This window comes from Aquarana catesbeiana, linkage group LG08 (genome assembly GCF_042186555.1).
Source record: "Aquarana catesbeiana isolate 2022-GZ linkage group LG08, ASM4218655v1, whole genome shotgun sequence".
Lineage (NCBI taxonomy): Eukaryota > Metazoa > Chordata > Amphibia > Anura > Ranidae > Aquarana > Aquarana catesbeiana.
Genome location: NC_133331.1, coordinates 52,137,306 through 52,155,744, shown reverse-complemented (window position 1 = coordinate 52,155,744; position 18,439 = coordinate 52,137,306). Strand labels below are relative to the sequence as shown.

The 18,439-nt window shown below is 43.5% G+C and overlaps 1 protein-coding gene and 1 pseudogene across 1 annotated transcript in view; one reads left to right on the top strand and one right to left on the bottom strand.

The window, feature by feature from the left end:
- LOC141105755 (FHF complex subunit HOOK interacting protein 2A-like) overlaps positions 1-18,439 on the top strand; it is a 107,115-nt pseudogene that overhangs the window by 33,386 nt on the left and 55,290 nt on the right.
- The window catches only part of LOC141105750 (uncharacterized), a 94,901-nt gene that overhangs the window by 41,704 nt on the left and 34,758 nt on the right, over positions 1-18,439 (bottom strand). The window lies entirely within an intron of this gene.

The window sequence follows — 18,439 nt, the reverse complement described above, 5'->3', positions numbered from 1 at the left end:
ATAAATACTTTGGACTCCTAAGAATTTTTCATTTGACCTATTACACACAGCCTTCCCATGTGACAGTGCTGTCTGGCCCAGTGTTAACGTTGAGTCACAATTTCCTTTAGGGGTAGGGAGGATAGGCTGAGTTGAGGTAGGGCTTTAAGGTGAATGGGTAGTTTGGTTCTTGGTTTCCTCAAATGGCTGCTTTTTCGCTAATGTATTTAATTAGTAGTTTACAGGTTGAATTACACCATAAAATTTCCTCTTTGTGTCCTGCAGCTTTCTCTGTCTGGTCCCTGATGAAGCCAAGTCCTCTTACCATGTGGAGGGCACCGGCTATGACACTTACCTCAGGGACGCACACAGACAGGTAGGTCAGGACTCCTCTCCTTATCCTGCAGCCACCAATATCTCCATCTCTATATTAACCCATCAACAGCAGTGTGATGACATTTTCCATTATTTTTTTGTTTAGTTCCGGGATTACTGTGCAATATGCCTGCGCTGGGATTGGCCTGGTTTAGCAAAGGCCATTGAGAAGTGCAATTTAGAGGCTCCATTCTTCGAGGGACATTTCCTGAAAGTCTTGTTTGACAGAATGGGCAGGATACTAGACCAGGTACAATCCCAACCCACTGTAAAAGTACTGAAAAGTTTAATCTGATTTTGACAGACCGGATTAGTATAATACAATGGCCATAAAAGTTACCCGTCCAGTGCAACACTAAGACCCTGCCTGCAGTGCTCCAAAGTATGCACCTTTTGGTACCCCACCTGACTGTTTAAAGTGGACCTAAATTTTGAGTCTAATTCTGCTTTAAAAAGACTGTTACTAAAGTAAAACACAGTGCTGCAGGTATGAATTGCAGGGACATTGAGGGGCACAATACATACAGCAGCTTCCCAATCCTTCTTCTCACTGCTGAATCCCAGCCAATTCTGCTACGCAACACCTCAACACTTTCGGATAGTACTTCTAAGCACTGCTCCTTAACTTTCCTATTGGTTCATCACTGTGATAGGCAGCCCCATTAGCCAATAAGAATATGCAAGAGGCAGGAACTTGCAGGAAATCTTTGGTGCAGTCAGAAAGTGTTGAAACATTAACAATCAGAATGGCCAAGCATTTGGCTATGACAGGAGGGCATGGGTTCCTGCTAGTGTTGATCTGGGCACGTGCTGCAGGAAGAGAAGACTGCTTCCAAGGTGGGGATTCTGTGTCTGAAATGCCTGTTTAGCAGCAAGCCTGGTGTCTTTTGCAACTGACTTTTTAATCAATATGTAGGGATTAGTAAACATAAAGAATAAGTACTGTTTGTTAAAGAGACACTGTCCCTGCCTATATAAGGTAAAGTGACAGTGTCTGTGTAAGGGGGCCACCTCAAAGTCACTGATGCTCACCTGTGCAGAAATTTCTTTCTGATCCTTTCTCTGCCTCAGCTGGGGCAGAATTCCAGATATAGCGTAATATGTCACTTCTTCCTGTGTCTGAATGGCCACTAGGCTCAAGCATTAATTCATGACAGAGGGGTGAGGTCATCACTCCCTCTCAACTCAGATATCAGCCAAATTTAATGTTGGCAGGAGTGCCAAGAATGCTGGAGAGGGGGAGTGTCATTGGGTTCGGGTATATAAAAGTTTCTTGTACTGTACAAGACCATTCTAAAAAAAATCTTTATACGTTGTCAGAATGAGCTATAAAGATTTTGCTGGGCTGCTTTTCAATGTAGACAAAATATAGATGATTGCGGAATAAATCACTTATACTGGATTTAAAATCGTTGTGCCTGAATGGGTTTCCTCCAGGTGCTCTTTTTTCCTCCCACACTGAGGGGATGCTGGTAGGTTAATTGGCTCCTGTCTAAATTGGCCCTAGTATGTGTATGAATGTGAGTTACCTTAGATTGTAAGCTCCTTGAGGGCAGGGTTGACAGCGTTATACCTGTAGTACCTGTAATAAATGCATTTGTCATGATTTTTCCCATGATTTATAATTAGGTCCTTGATTTGTAAACATATATGAAAACTCACATGGTGACTTTAGAGAAAACTCAAGGCTAGGTGTTTTTTTTTTTTTATATATAATTGTCTTTAGTTTGTTAGATGATCTGTGGAAAAAAAAATAAAAAAAAATAAAGACATATGGAAGTTGCTATATGGACTTGTTTTTAAAAGTGCCTCCTCTGGTGCTTTCATGCTCATCGTTGCTTACCTGTAACAATCACACATCAAATATTGGGATTATCCTGCACACTTATTTCAGGGTACTGACTCACTCAATAACAAAGCAAATATGGGGATAACTGTCCTGTATGCTGCACATTTTAAAATCAATCATTAACAAGCTAGCATGTCTTTCTTGATGGGTCCAGGTTTGAGTCTGTCAAGAATGTAAAATAAAATCTTATATTTTTTGCGTATGGATAATTTTTATGTGTGTTTTATTTTCCTGCAGCCCTATGATGTGAATTTGCAGGTTACTTCAGTGTTGTCCAAACTGTCCCTCTTCCCTCATCCCCACATCCACGAGTTCTTGCTGGACCCCTACGTCAACCTGGCCCCTGGGTGCCGCTCCCTCTTCTCCGTCATTGTCAGGGTGAGTGCTGTCACCCCTTGTGGGTGTTATACTGACATCAGCCTGATTTTTTCTGTCTCTTGGGGTAGCCAGCCCCTATGAGAGTTGTTTATACAGGAGTCCTCATAGTATTTCAGGTTTAACATTGACGTCAAGCAGATTTATTGCATTTCCAGCACCAAATAAACACAAGCAGCTTTTCCACAAGTCTTTTCAGTCAAGTAACTTTCTAACTGTGTAATCAACCTTATGTTTATTTCCCCAAAACAATAGCTTTGTACTTACAAGGCTGCTACCGTGTTGTCTCTCTGTAGACCAACAGAAACTGTGTCTTTCAGAGGCTGTACATCAAAATTATTGCTAGTTTTCATTGTTATTCTGCTGTGCAATTGGGGGGGGGGGGGGGAGAGAGAATCAACAAAACTTAATTTCAAGCTAATTGAACTGTTTGTGACAACAAACACTTGCAAATACATTTCTAAATTCTGAATTTATAATATTTTAATTTTGAATTTATAATAATTTTGATAGAAAAACATTCTATAAATGTTTGACACCAAAAACTTGCAAATACATTTGACAATTCTGAATTCTTCTGTAAAAATCGATACAAAAATTGATTCAATGAGGTCAGCATATTTAGTTCAGAGCCATTAATGCTTAAGGCTCCATTCACACTTGTGCGACTTCAAAGTTGCATAACAAGTCATTCCCCTTGTTTTCCAATGATAACCATTCATATATGCACGACTTTTGGTCCAACTTTCATGCAGCTTGAGGGCCATAGATTTCAATGTTAACCCTCAGACGTTGCATGAAAGTTGTACCTGAATGTTATACAATGCAAATTGTGTGCAACAGTTGTCCATTATCACTGGTCAAAGTCATATCCAAGTTGCACTGATCCAAATTTGCGTCAAAGTTGCACCCTAAAGTCAGCGCAACTTTGGAGTAGTACAAATGTGAATGGAGCCTTAATGCTGGTTGTATGCATATATATGTGGCAGCATGGCGGTGGGTTTTATGCCATGCTGATACATGTATGCTTACTTCTGGGATCGCTGTTTGTGTCAGGAGCAAGTTCAGTCACATACCCCCAGCACTGCAACCACGCTGTCACCAACAGCTCCGGTCACTTAGAAATGCTCAGGAACTGGTAAGGTGGGGTGGGGTGGGCTGGTGATCATGTGATCACTGCGGCAGCCAGTCACAGTGATCACATGATCAGGAAGGCCAGAAAAGGCCTTTTGAGTTTAGATCTCATTAAAGGGCTGGTGGGAGTCGGTAGGGTTGGATTAATAGTGTCCTAAAAAGATGGGTCTCAAACAATTCACTGTTTCCAAAAAATGTAACTCTGGCCCCGTCCTGCTGAGTTTACATTTGTTTCAGGACAGGGAATGGAAAGTGTAAGGTGACACGCTCTCTACTTGCTGACAATAAATTTATGAGACCAACAGACTTGTAATTAGTAAACCTTGTGTTGTCTATTCTGTTCCTAGGTGGTGGGAGATCTGATGGTGAGAATTCAGCGGATCCCAGACTTCACCCCAAAACTCCTGCTTGTAAGGAAGAGGTTACTGGGGTTCGAACCAGATGGGCCAATGTAAGCTACACGCGTATATATTCCATTTCATGTTCAATCAGTAAGATTCTGTGATATACACTTGCATTGCTCTCTGAAGAGAGCATTTAACAGGCGGTAAACGTGTGCAAAGGGAATATGGAGTATTATGCCCCGTACACACGGTCGGACATTGATCGGACATTCCGACAACAAAATCCTAGGATTTTTTCCGACAGATGTTGGCTCAAACTTGTCTTGCATACACACGGTCACACAAAGTTGTCGGAATATCTGATCGTTCTGAACGCGGTGACGTAAAAGACGTACGTCGGGACTATAAACGGGGCAGTAGCCAATAGCTTTCATCTCTTAATTTATTCTGAGCATGCGTGGCACTTTGTGCGTTGGATTTGTGTACACACGATCGGAATTTCAGACAACGGATTTTGTTGTCGGAAAATTTTATAGCCTGCTCTCAAACTTTGTGTGTCGGAAATTCCTATGGAAAATGTGTGATGGAGCCTACACACGGTCGGAATTTCCGACAACAAGGTCCTATTACACATTTTCCATCGGAAAATCCTATCGTGTGTACAGGGCATGACTGCATGTGACATAAGTGGGCACTGCAGGTTCCATACTGGGACTATAGGTAAAAGAACAAAAGAGGGGGCACCAGCCTTGTGCATTAACTGAGACACCATTTATTTCCAAAGATAAAAGTAGGTATTCATAAATAGCAGGACACAACATGCCCACCACAAATCTCTAAAACAACGACCAGAACCAATGTGTATGCCTCAAGATGGACTAGAAATATATTACACAGTCCTACAAACGCTAGCGCATTTCAAGGGTCCGCCCTCTTCATCAGAGCAAAACAGGGACTGTGTGCACTAAACGCACTGTTCAAGCTACACTATTGGAACTATCAAAAGGCGGTGACTGGCACCTGTGTTAGCTAACACGCCCGCCTCCCGGGACGCACACTAATCAGAACTTTGAGCTATCACAGTGCAGCCAAGCAGCGTGTATTGTGGAGCTGCCGAAGGCTGGTGCCAGTTGGGGCAAGATGGCACTGCATCCTCTTTGGTGGCCCAGGTCTGTTCTCCGAGGAGCTGTAACTTGACAGATCAGCAGGTTGGTGCTTGGTGTCTGGAGTGCGAACAGAGAGAAGCTGACTCAAAGCCTCCTTAGGAATGCAGGGCACAGCCGAGCGGAGGCGGCACAACAGGTGAATGTGCCAGTGTCAGCTTTAACCCTAGCCAGGTCCCTATCTCCATAAAATGTCCCTTGTTCTGTTCTAAAGTAGGGAGGTATGTAATGCAATTCCCTGACAAGACCAGAGTATGACCCCCTCCCACCACCCACATATGGAAACCTACCTCACATAATTGAAATACTGCAAGGTATGCTGGGACTTGTGGTTCTGCCTGGGTCCTGTGCAGAAGATTGGGCACTAATTGAATTTCCTGTAACTCTCCCCCCCAAGTTCCTGCCATTGTTAGCGCCATTGTAAGGAGTTTATCGCAGCCATGCTTCCAAGTCTTGCTACAATATAAGGAACTGATCTGCCGAGGTCAGCATTAACCCTTCTGTCTGAGAACAAAGTAGATCAAAATCACTAAAGTCCTAATTATGAAACACAAAGCAACCCGCCATGTGAAAAATATAGAGATCCTGTTGTCAAATTTCTGAGACTTAAAGGATAACTAAAAGGCAAAACTTTTTTTTTTTAGTTTTAGATAGAGTGGAGATGGATTAGAACATCTGTCAGTTTTTATTGCTGTCTGTTCCTCTCTCTAAGGAGAGTCACCCTCTCTATTTGTTCTGTTTACCATCACTGAAAGTCAAAGTAAAAGAAAATACCAAATTTTGGGTTGTCGCCCAGAAAAGTAATAGAGAGGAAATCTTCCCATGGGGACACTAGTTCTGGTGACCTGGGGGTCCTCTAAGGATTCTCCTAATTTGTAGGGATTTCCTTTTACTTCCTGTATTGGTTATGGGACAGGAAGTGAAGAGCAATCTCCCTAATGGTACACAGAGGGCAAGAAATAAACTGACAGTGGTCACGACCTTCCCTTACTATATCCAAAATGGGAAAAAAAAGTTTTACCTATAGTTCTACTTTAAGGGCTGTACATGCGAGCCAAATATCAGGTGGCATTGGCGGTTCAATAGAAAACGACGACGGGCATTACGCCTGTGTGTACAGCAGTCATCCGACAGAAGCCTGCCGTTCGTCCGGCTTTGAAGGAGCATGATCAAAGAAGGTCCGCCGGTCGGCATCTGATCAGTCGGTCGGCTCTCAGCCGACCGGTTGTGTTCTGGCGGGGGAAGCCCAGCGGGCTTTGGCAAAGTTCCCCCAACTTGTAGCGAGCTAACTACTCACCAAACACTGCCTGCCGAAGTTTACCGCCCGCCAAACACGACACATTTAGGTATATGGAGAAGCACCGGAAACACCCCGCAATTGCTTGCAATGAACGTGTCAGCAAAAACGGGGTTAAAACAGGCGGTGAGGAGGCGTCACATTGCTTCCTCATGCCTGTCCGTAGCCTCTGGGGTGCGATTTGAACGCGGATCAGGCTTCAGAGGAAAGGGAGATTTAGACACGATATTACCACCCCCATACTTTACTGTAGGAATGGTGCTATTTGGATGGTGAGCTGTATTGGATTTCCACCAGACATATGGTTCGGTGTTGAGGCCAAATCATTCAATTTTAGTCTCATATGACCATAACACCTTTTTCCATGTGGCCTCAGAATCTTCAAGATGCATTTAAGGTGGTCAGATGAGACTAAAATTGAATTATTTGGCCTCAACATTAAACAATATGTCTGGTGGAAATCCAATACAGCCCACCATCCAAATAGCACCATTCCTACAGTAAAGTATGGGGGTGGTAATATCCTGTTATGGGGGTGTTTCTCTGCAGCAGGGACTGGAGTACTTGTCAGGATAGAAGGAAAAATGGATGGGGCAAAATACCATCAAATTCTTGAGGAAAATCTGCTGCCCTCTGCCAGAAAGTTGTCAATGGGAAGAAGGTTTACCCTCCAAGATGACAATGACCCAAAGCACTCAGCAAAAATGACCACATAGTGGTTGAAGGAAAAAGAAGATGAATCTCCTCGCATTGCCTAGTCAGAGCCCAGAATTAAAGTGATTGTAAGGGTTCGCTTTTTTTTTTTGTTTTAAATAACAAACATATCATACTTCCCTCCACTGTGTAGTTCGTTTTGCACAGAGTGGCCCCGATCCTCGTCTTCTGGGGTCCCCCCCGGTAGCTCTCCTCCCCACATCAGATAACCCCCTAGGAGAAGCGCTCTCCCGAGGGGATTACCTTGCAGTCACTAGTTCACCATAGATCACCATATCAGTAACTGGTTCAGCATAAGTGACAAAAAGACAAATTTAAATAAAGTGCAGCGTGATTTTTACTAGATAAATAACAATCCAAAAATGACAATGTGCATTGTGCAAACACTGTGCAAAATATAAATGACTACATCACACATTAGCTTGCAGTGTTAAACGATAAAAATTCCGTATACAGTGCAAATGTGCAAAAAAAAAAAAAAGCCCAGAAATCTCCAAAAATAATATAGTCATAAAATGTTAGTGAATGTCCCAAAAGTTATGATACATAAAAAAGAAACTTCACACAGAAAAAAACGTCCTTATTCATGATGAAATCTGTGACAGTAAAGTGCTAACATGCGCATGTGGCAGTTGGAGTGCCTGGTGACTCAAATCTCATGCAGCTTCGTGTGCAAACACTACAGTGGGTAGTGGCCCCTTACCTTATAGTAATGGGGCAACAGCATATGACCAAACAAGTTCTTTATCTCTTCCACCTAGGGGCTCCTGCGTATTCCTCACCGTCCTGGGGTAAGGTTCTCTCAGATATGATGCAGGAAGGTATTTATAAATAAAGTAGAGTAGAAAAGAACCCAATAGTGTGATACCGTTTTCATAAGTAGCTTGTTGTTTATTAGGCAAAGAAACAGGTACTCACATTGGCAATTAAGTGATACAATATTTGTATCCGACGAGCGGCGAGCTCGTAACCTTCTCTCAGTGTATCCAGCCTATCCCGTCCCTACGCGTGACGTCCCACCACATGTGACTTCTTCAGGGGATTTATAAATACCTTCCTGCATCATATCTGAGGGAACCTTACCCCAGGACGGTGAGGAATACGCAGGAGCCCCTAGGTGGAAGAGATAAAGAACTTGTTTGGTCATATGCTGTTGCCCCATTACTATAAGGTAAGGGGCCACTACCCACTGTAGTGTTTGCACACGAAGCTGCATGAGATTTGAGTCACCAGGCACTCCAACTGCCACATGCGCATGTTAGCACTTTACTGTCACAGATTTCATCATGAATAAGGACGTTTTTTTCTGTGTGAAGTTTCTTTTTTATGTATCATAACTTTTGGGACATTCACTAACATTTTATGACTATATATTTTTGGAGATTTCTGGTCTTTTTTTTTTTTTTTTTGCACATTTGCACTTTATACGGAATTTTTATCGTTTAACACTGCAAGCTAATGTGTGATGTAGCAATTTATATTTTGCACAGTGTTTGCACAATGCACATTGTCATTTTTGGATTGTTATTTATCTAGTACAAATCACTGCACTTTATTTAAATTTGTCTTTTTGTCACTTATGCTGAACCAGTTACTGATATGGTGATCTATGGTGAACTAGTTATTGATATGGTGATCTAAGTTTTTAAAACAAATACTATATTTTTTACACTTACATTTTTATTAATTTATTTAGTTTAGTGAGATATACCACTTCTAAGAATACGTCACTGGCTTTCCAGACTATGTATATACACTGTAGTGATCTATAATATGACCGATTTTTAAACCACCAGAGGTTTCACATATAGGATTAGCGCTGCACCATCTATTCATATATTACCAATTTAGGTCAGGTGTGTACCCAAATAGGTGCATGCAGCTGTTCCACCCCTAGCCATCTCCATACCTGATAGCGCAGGAATATCTCTGCTAAATAATTGTTTACCTTGCAGTCACGCTCCCGAGTCCAGCATTTGTGTCCATAGACACGAATGCCGGACTCGCCCCCGCCCCCCAGCGCCCGTGTCATTGGATTTGATTGACAGCAGCGGGAGCCAATGGCTATCAATCTATCCAATCAAGAGCCAAGAACCCCTGGTGCGTCCCCGCCGGGTCAAGTAAGTAAGTCAGGGCTCAGGTAAGTTACATTACTAGTAAAAAGGCTTAATTTAAATCATAATTTTTAAAGAGCGACTGTCATCTCTGTCCCGCAGTGGCTCCTCCTCTGACCCGCTGGTGACTCACCGACAGTCCCATTCACTTTAATGGGACAGCTGGTGATGCGGCAGTGACACAACAAGGTGAGGGACGTGGCGGCAACAGGTGAGTGGATGTCGCTAACAGGAGCTGCCATGATGGATCTGAAATGACAGGTGCTCTTTAAATGTAAGGACTTATTGCTGGTAGTTAGAATCTTTATTATTAGAAGGTTTCCTATTTAGAATAATAAGCTGTCAGGTTAGTAAAACAGCGATATCCGAACCGATTCAGTTTGTAGTGTACATAGATTTGCAAAACAATGGGATAAACGAATATTCATGAACTTTGTTTTATCTCATGGTTACTGTGAAATTGTGTGAATGCATCAATGCAGTGCATGTTATCTCAGCTTGCAGAGCTTGGATTCATTGAATGGGTTTACCAAAAATGTAAATATTGCAGAATATACAGCCCCATGCTACATAACTAAGCTCTGTCTCATGCTAAATAAACTAAATTATTAATGTATCTTAGATAGAAAACTATGTTTAGATTTTTACTTCAAAAGCATTTTATTAACATAAATTTGATAAAAATTTAAAAAAATCGATTTGAATAAAAAAAAATCATTTTAAATCATTGATTTATATCCACCCTGCATGTTGGTGTTATATCTTTCACTTGGATGTTATAAGTTGCACTGAGTAAATACAGCTGGATAAAACAAAATCTGCGAGTGTCTTCATTTCAGGCTGCAAAGCAACAAAATATGATTATTTTAAAGGGGGTGATTCTTTTCTATACCCACTCACTGTATATAAATGTATAATAATAATAATAATAGTGGATGACTGTTGTGGGGACATTAGAGTGTAAGCTCCTCTGACCCAGAGACGTGACTGGCTTAGTCTTCTCTGTACAGCACTGGAGTATGCTTTATGTCAGAGCTACAGTATATAAATGTATAATGATAATAGGCGTGGGTTATTGTTGTGGGGACATTAGAGTGTAAGCTTCTCTAGCCCAGAGACATGTGACTGGCTCAGTTTTTTCTGTACAGCACTGCAGTATATGTCAGAGCTATATAAAAGTATAATAATATTAATAATAATAATAGTGCGTGACTGTTGTGGGGACATTAGAGTGTAAGCTCTAGAAGCAGAGATAGAGGCAATGCTGTATCCTGGCCTAGGCCAACAAAGCCCAGGCCTAGGGCAGCACTTTGCAGGGGGGACAGTACGGAAAGAGTCCCCACCGGCTTGCGCTACACTGTTATGCCCTGTACACACGTTCGGATTTTCCGACGGAAAATGTGTGATAGGACCTTGTTGTCCGACCGTGTGTACGGGGCATTAGTGTAGCACCAGTCTTATGGGGCAGACTGGGCTGAGAGGCAAATTAGTCTAGAGCCCCCATAAAGTGGCCGCACTGCTTCCGGTATGCGGGAGGCTGGCATTCCGCAACTGTGGGGGGGCGCTTCTAATTTTGACTGTCCTCTCATCCTGGACCACAAACCTTCCTCACTGTGCTATATGTTTTCTGCTGCACCATTGGCATCTTCTTAGTCCTCTCCAAAAAATTATCAGAAATTTGTGCTTAAAGTAGAACTATAGGCAACAATTTTTTTTTTCATTTTGGATTGGAGTAAGGGGTGGGTCATATTTAAATTAGGGGGTACACGAGTTTAGTTAGGCCCAGAGCAGCACAAAACCTAAATACACTACTGGATGGAGGTGAATGGTTTAAGCCGGCCATGTGTAATCCATGTATGGACAGGGAGGTTGTAGAAAAGAAAATCTTTCGATTGACTTCTCTACAATCACACTGTCAGGTTTTCCCTCACTCGATCAGCTCCGCAGACTATATCCGGCAGTGCTGATCTGTGTATTCTATTAGTGGGGGATTCTCCCCACTGTCAGAATACTATAATACTATTATTGTATCATACTAATATTGAATTTGTGGATGGGGAAATCAACCTGCTGGTTGAACAAATAAAAAAAGACTAATCTATGGGCCACCTTAGTCTTGTCTTTTACTTGCTGTAGAAATGAATAACAATATAAAGAAGTTCTTGGAATTTGTAAAGGTTGGGTTGTTTTCTCTCTCTGTGTCTCGCTTTCTATAGATCTGCGCTATTTCACATAACGACTTGGATACAAAGAAGCAACAAATACAACAAACAGAAAAAGTAACAATACAATAAATACTACAAGTCCCAATAGAGGATGATAGGAGAGTGTTTTTTTTTTTTCTTATGACAGGTTGAGAAGTTCAGACCTCTCACACTAATAAGATACATAATAAGAAGCCTGCGGTCAGGCCATTTCCACCTACAATTAGAAAGAGAAAGGTTTTCAGGGATCAGATTAGAAGCATTTTCTTGGTGAGCCACTCCTCAGTTCATTGATGGCGGGAGGAATGTGGAGTTTCCAGGAAAAAAAGAAATCCACAAATAAAAGCTGAGCAAACAGAAGAGTTTGTACACATCCTATAAACAGCCTTCCATGAGACGATCGCCTCCTCGCTCACGAGTCAACTTCTTAAAGGAACCCAGTACTGAGAAAAATATGGAGGCTCCCATTGCTGGCCTCCTGAAAATGCCAAGTGCCTCTAGCCTTCAAATTTTCAGAGTCCTTTATCCAGATTCTAGGTCTCCAAACTGCGGCCCTTTGCTTGCTTTTATCCGGCCCTTGGGGTGCTATTATTCACTGACACCAATGAAGGTCACAATTCCTCCCAATGACACCAACAATGAGGCACATTGACACCAATGATGGGGCACAGTTCCTCCCAATGACACCAACAATGAGGCACATTGACACCAATGATGGGGCACAGTTCCTCCCAATGACACCAACAATGGGGCCCAATGGCACCAAGGATGGAGCACAATACCTCCCAAAGACACCAACAATGGGGCCCAATGATACCAATGAATGATGGGGCATGGTTCCTCCCAATGACACCAACAATTTTACCAATGACAGGGCACAATTCCTCCCAATGAAACCAATGATGAGGCACAGTTCCTCCTAATAAAACCTACAATGTGGCAAAATGACACCAATGGTGGGGCAAAATTCCTCCTAATGACACCAACAATGGGGTCCAGTGACACCAATGATGGGCACGATTCCTCCCAGTGAAACTAACAATGGGACCCAATGACACCAATGACCATTGTTTTCTGTAACTGATTATAAAGTGTGAGCAGCTGGAGTTTGTCTTCAATTAGTTAGTGTATCTAAATCTGCTAGTACAGTGCAAACAAAATGTTAGGCTTTCCGTTTACTTTAACATAATAATTGCTTCGTTCCTTGACAAGCTCAGCAGTGACTTGCTAATTTGGCTCTTGCTGCACGAGGAAAGCTGTCAGGTGTTCTGGGGCTCTATGAAAGGCTGGTGGGGATACGCTGCGCTTTTAATGACTCCGCACGCTGAATTCTCTCGTTTGTGCCAAACTGAAGCTGAAGTTTAATCCTCTGATGTTTTGCCTTCCCCCTACATCAACATGCTAATGATATTTTTAAATAAATCTTTTCTGTTTTATTACATACAGTATCTTACAAATGTAAGTACACCCCTCACATTTTTGTAAATATTTTATTCTATCTTTTCATGTGACAACACTGAAGAAATAACACTTTGCTACAATGTAATGTAGTAAGTATACAGCTTGTATAACAGTGTAAATTTGCTGTCCCCTCAAAATAACTCAACACTCAGCCATTAATGTCTAAACCGCTGGCAACAAAAGTGAGTACACCCCTAAGTGAAAATGTCTAAATTGGGCCCAATTAGCTATTTTCCCTCCCCGGTGTCATGTGACTCGTTAATGTTACAAGGTCTCAAGTGTGAATGGGGAGCAGGTGTGTTCAATTTGGTGTTATCGCTCTCACTCTCTAATACTTGTCACTGGATGTTCATCATGGCACCCCATGGCAAAGAACTCTCTGAGGATCTGAAAAAAAGAATTGTTGCTCTACATAAAGATGGCCTAGGCTATAAGAAGATTGCCAAGACCCTTAAACTGAGCTGCAGCATGGTGGCCAAGACCATACAGCGGTTTAACAGGACAAATTCCACTCAGAACAGGCCTTGCCGTGGTCGATCAAAGAGGTTGACTGCATGTGCTCAGCATCATATCCAGAGGTTGTCTTTGGGAAATAGACGTATGAGTGCTGCCAGCATTGCTGCAGAGGTTGAAGGGGTGGGGGGTCAGCATGTCAGTGCTCAGACCATAAGCCGCACACTGCATCAAATTGGTCTGCATGGCTGTCGTCCCCAGAAGGAAGCCTCTTCTAAAGATGATGTACAAGAAAGCCCGCAAACATTTTGCTGAAGACAAGCAGACTAAGGACATGGATTACTAGAACCATGTCCTGTGGTCTGATGAGACCAAGATAAACTTATTTGGCTCAGATGGTGTCAAGCGTGTGTGGCGGCAACCAGGTGAGGAGTACAAAGACAAGTGTGTCTTGCCTACAGTCAAGCATGGTGGTGGGAGTGTCATGGTCTGGAGCTGCATGAGTGCTGCTGGCACTGGGGAGCTACAGTTCATTGAGGGAACCATGAATGCCAACATGTACTGTGACATACTGAAGTAGAGCATGATCCCCTCCCTTCAGAGACTGGGCCACAGGGCAGTATTCTAACATGATAACGACCCCAAACACACCTCCAAGATGACCACTGCCTTGCTAAAGAAGCTGAGGGTAAAGATGATGGACTGGCCAAGCATGTCTCCAGACCTAAACCCTATTGAGCATCTGTGGGGAATCCTCAAATGGAAGGTGGAGGAGCGCAAGGAATCTAACATCCACCAGCTCTGTGATGTCGTCATGGAGGAGTGGAAGAGGACTTCAGTGGCAACCTGTGAAGCTCTGGTGAACTCCATGCCCAAGGGGGTTAAGACAGTGCTGGAAAATAATGGTGGCCACACAAAATATTGACACTTTGGGCCCAATTTGGACATTTTCACTTAGGGGTGTACTCACTTTTGTTACCAGAGGTTTAGACATTAATGGCTGTGTTCTGGGTTATTTTGAGGGGACAACAAATTTACACTGTTATACAAGCTGTACACTCACTACTTTACATTGTAGCAAAGTGTCATTTCTTCAGTATTGTCACATGAAAAGATATAATAAAATATTTACAAAAATGTGAGGGGTGTACTCACTTTTATGAGATACTGTATCTTTTGTGACATCCAGTGATTTAATCACTGGGTCTCTGTGCTTCTCTAGGCAATGCGTGGCTGGAAGGTACTGAACATGGCTTCCTGAAAACCTAACAGCACCCGCCTCAGTGCACCTCTCCGATGCAAGCAGTGGGTTGGCTCTTGGGAGGAGTTATGCAAATATAAATAAGCATTTATGGTTGGATGTCAATGGGGAGGAATTTGCATTTCTAGACCGGCTGCATTTGCATACATATTGCCCTAGGTCAGTGATGGTGAACCTTGGCACCCCAAATGTTGTAGAACTACATTTCCCACGATGCTCATGCGCTCTGCAGTGTAGTTGAGCATCATGGGAAATGTAGTTCCAAAACATCTGGGGTGCCAAGGTTCACCATCACTGCCCTAGGTACTGCCCTTATGTTTTGCATAACTCAAAAAACTGAAATCTAATGAATGAAAGGAGTGGGCCAGGGACAGTCAGGCTGGGGAGGAAAGCCCTAAATGATGCTGGACATCCTCCAGGCAGGAAATGAGGCAGGCTCCATCTGACTTGCTGCATCTGCTAATGCACACTGTGAGAAGCTCACAGTGTGCGGTCATATCAGAGTAAGCAATATGAAAACAACTGTGGGAGGCAATGTGTACAGCACCCAGCTGGCCCCTCCATCCAGCCACAATCTGCCTGCATCACACAGAGAAGCACAGTGACACTGTGATGAAACGACTGAGTCTACAATAAGATATTAAATTATATTATATATGTATGTATATATATATATATATATATATATATATATATATATATATATATTATCATCAGAAAGCTGATAAGGAGGGAAATGAGGAACCAGGGAAGGCAAAATATAAGAAGATTAACCACTTGACCTCTGGAAGATTTACCCCCCCCCCCCGCCTTCACGACCAGGTCATTTTTTGCGATACAGCACTGCGTTATTTTAAATGACAATTGCGCAGTCATGCGGCGCTGTACCCAAATAAAATTGATGTCTTTTTTTTCCCACAAATAGAGCTTTTTTTGGTGATATTTGATCACCTCTGAGTTTGTTCTTTTTTGCACCATAAACAAACAAATATCAACAATTTAACAAAAAAATAATTTTATATATATATATATATATATATATATATATAAACTTTCTGCTATAAAACAAATATCCAATAAAAAAAATTTAAAAATCAAATTTCTTCTTCAACTTAGGCCAATATGTATTCTGCTACATATTTTTGGTAAAAAAAATCCCATTAAGCGTATATTGATTGGTTTACACGAACGTTATACCATCTACAAACTATGGGATATATTTATGGAATTTTTTTTATACTAGTAATGGCGGCGATCAGTGACTTATAGCAGGACTGCGAAATTGTGGCGGACAATCGGACACTAAGACAGTCTATTTGCCTTTAGTAAATCAACCCTAATGTGTCACCTTATATACAAATGACTGACCCAGCACTATCTGACAAGGCACACACTGTCACCTTATATACAGTTTACTAATCCAGCACTGCTTCCTCCTCCACTGCCTGACACTGACATCTTGGGATGGATTTATCAAAGGCAAAACGATTATGCCCTTTGCAAGTGCAGTTGCTCCAGAGCTTAGTAAATGAGGTGAAGCTTCAGTTTACATGATCCAATCACATACAAGGAAAATAAAAAAAAATAAAAAACAGCATTTTTGCTTGCCAATGATTGGATGAAAGCGACAGAACATTAAGCGATGTCCTCACCCGAGCCCATTCTCCAACTGGCTATCAGGTGCTGGCACTGCCATCCTGACTAGGGCAAAATGGCACTGAAAGCCTTGAGGCTTCACAGCTGGTTTCCTATTGCGCATGCTCGAAGCGTTCTGCACTTTGTGAATGGGCCACAGTCTTCTGGGACCTGTGAAGTGCAATATTGCGACAGACAATCAGACACGAAATTGACATATTTGACACTTTGTGGGAACCAGTGACACTAATACAGTGATCAGTGCTACAAATATGCACTGTCACTGTACTAATGACACTGGCTGGGAAGGGGTTAAACATTTAGGGCGATCAAAAGGTAATCTGTGTGCTTAACCAGTGTTTATGTGTACTATGTGTGCTGCTTTTACTAAGAAAAGAGATGGATTTTTTTCCCTGCTTTGCAGAGACACAAAATCCATCCCTTCCCCCCTGTCAGAACGGAGATCTGCCTTGTTTACATAGGCAGAGCTTCGTCTTATGTGTATTACCGACGATCGGCGAGTGCCGGCGGACATCCATTGCCCGACACCTACAGATCAGCTTCTGCTGTGAAAAATCACAGTGGCCCTCCTGCGGCTTGTGCACTCCCCCTGCAGGCGCAAGTGCAGAATCACGTATATACATATGATTCTGCACAGAAGAGCCACCCTGTAGCATTTAAACTGCTATGGGGGCAGTCTTTAAGCGGTTAAACTTTAGTTTTCATTTTAAATAAAGAGGTGAAGACCTACTATTTTTGTCCTTTTTGTCCGTTTCTGTTTGTGACTACATTGGGGACATTGTCCCTGTGTCACCTAGTTCTCAGTTGGTTGGCTAACTCATAGACTTGTGTTATAAGGATCAGCCATTGTGTAATACTGCAGAGTAGGAAGCAGGAGCTGAGCATGGAATGAGCACATATGTCTTTCCCCTTGTATACTGTATATAATATTACACACTATGTACAGCAGAACAACACCTTTTATAAACTATTGAACTATACTACAACATATCACTAAAGTTATTCATTCTTCCTGTACATGTATGTCTAGATATACTACTGAGAAGCAGTGGCCGCTGGTGGGGGTGGGGGGGTCTCAAATCGGGTCCCAGGACCCCCGGCCATATCGGGTCCAAGGACTCCCGGCCAAATCGAGTCAAAGGACTCCCGGCCAAATCGGGTCCCAGGACTCCCGGCCAAATCGGGTCCCAGGACTCTCGGCCAAATCGGGTCCCAGGACTCTCGGCCAAATCGGGTCCCAGGACTCTCGGCCAAATCGGGTCCCAGGACTCTCGGCCAAATCGGGTCCCAGGACTCCCGGCCAAATCGGGTCCCAGGACTCCCGGCCAAATCGGGTCCCAGGACTTCCGGCCAAATCGGGTCCCAGGACTCCCGGCCAAATCGGGTCCCAGGACTCCCGGCCAAATCGGGTCCAAGGACTCCCGGCCAAATCAGGTCCCAGGACTCCCGGCCAAATCGGGTCTCAGAACAGGCTTCCTGATTGGCCAGGAAGAGAAGCAGGAAGACATTAGCGAATATTCATTTACTATTGTCACACAACTGGGTGGGCTTGGAGCACAGTGCTCTGTGCCCCTAGCCTCCCAGGTTTCCCAGGATTCCCAGGATTCCCGGGTCCCAGGACTCCCGGCCAAATCCGGTCCCAGGACTTCCGGGCCAAATCGGGTCCCAGGACTCCCGGCCAAATCGGGTCCCAGGACTCCCGGCCAAATCGGGTCCCAGGACTCCCGGCCAAATCGGGTCCCAGGACTCCCGGCCAAATCGGGTCCCAGGACTCCCGGCCAAATCGGGTCCCAGGACTTCCGGGCCAAATCGGGTCCCAGGACTCCCGGCCAAATCGGGTCCCAGGACTCCCGGCCAAATCGGGTCCCAGGACTCCCGGCCAAATCGGGTCCCAGGACTCCCGGCCAAATCGGGTCCCAGGACTCCCAGCCAAATCGAGTCCAAGGACTCCCAGCCAAATCGGGTCCAAGGACTCCCGGCACAATCGGGTCCAAGGACTCCCGGCACAATCGGGTCTCAGAACAGGCTTCCTGATTGGCCAGGAAGAGAAGCAGGAAGAC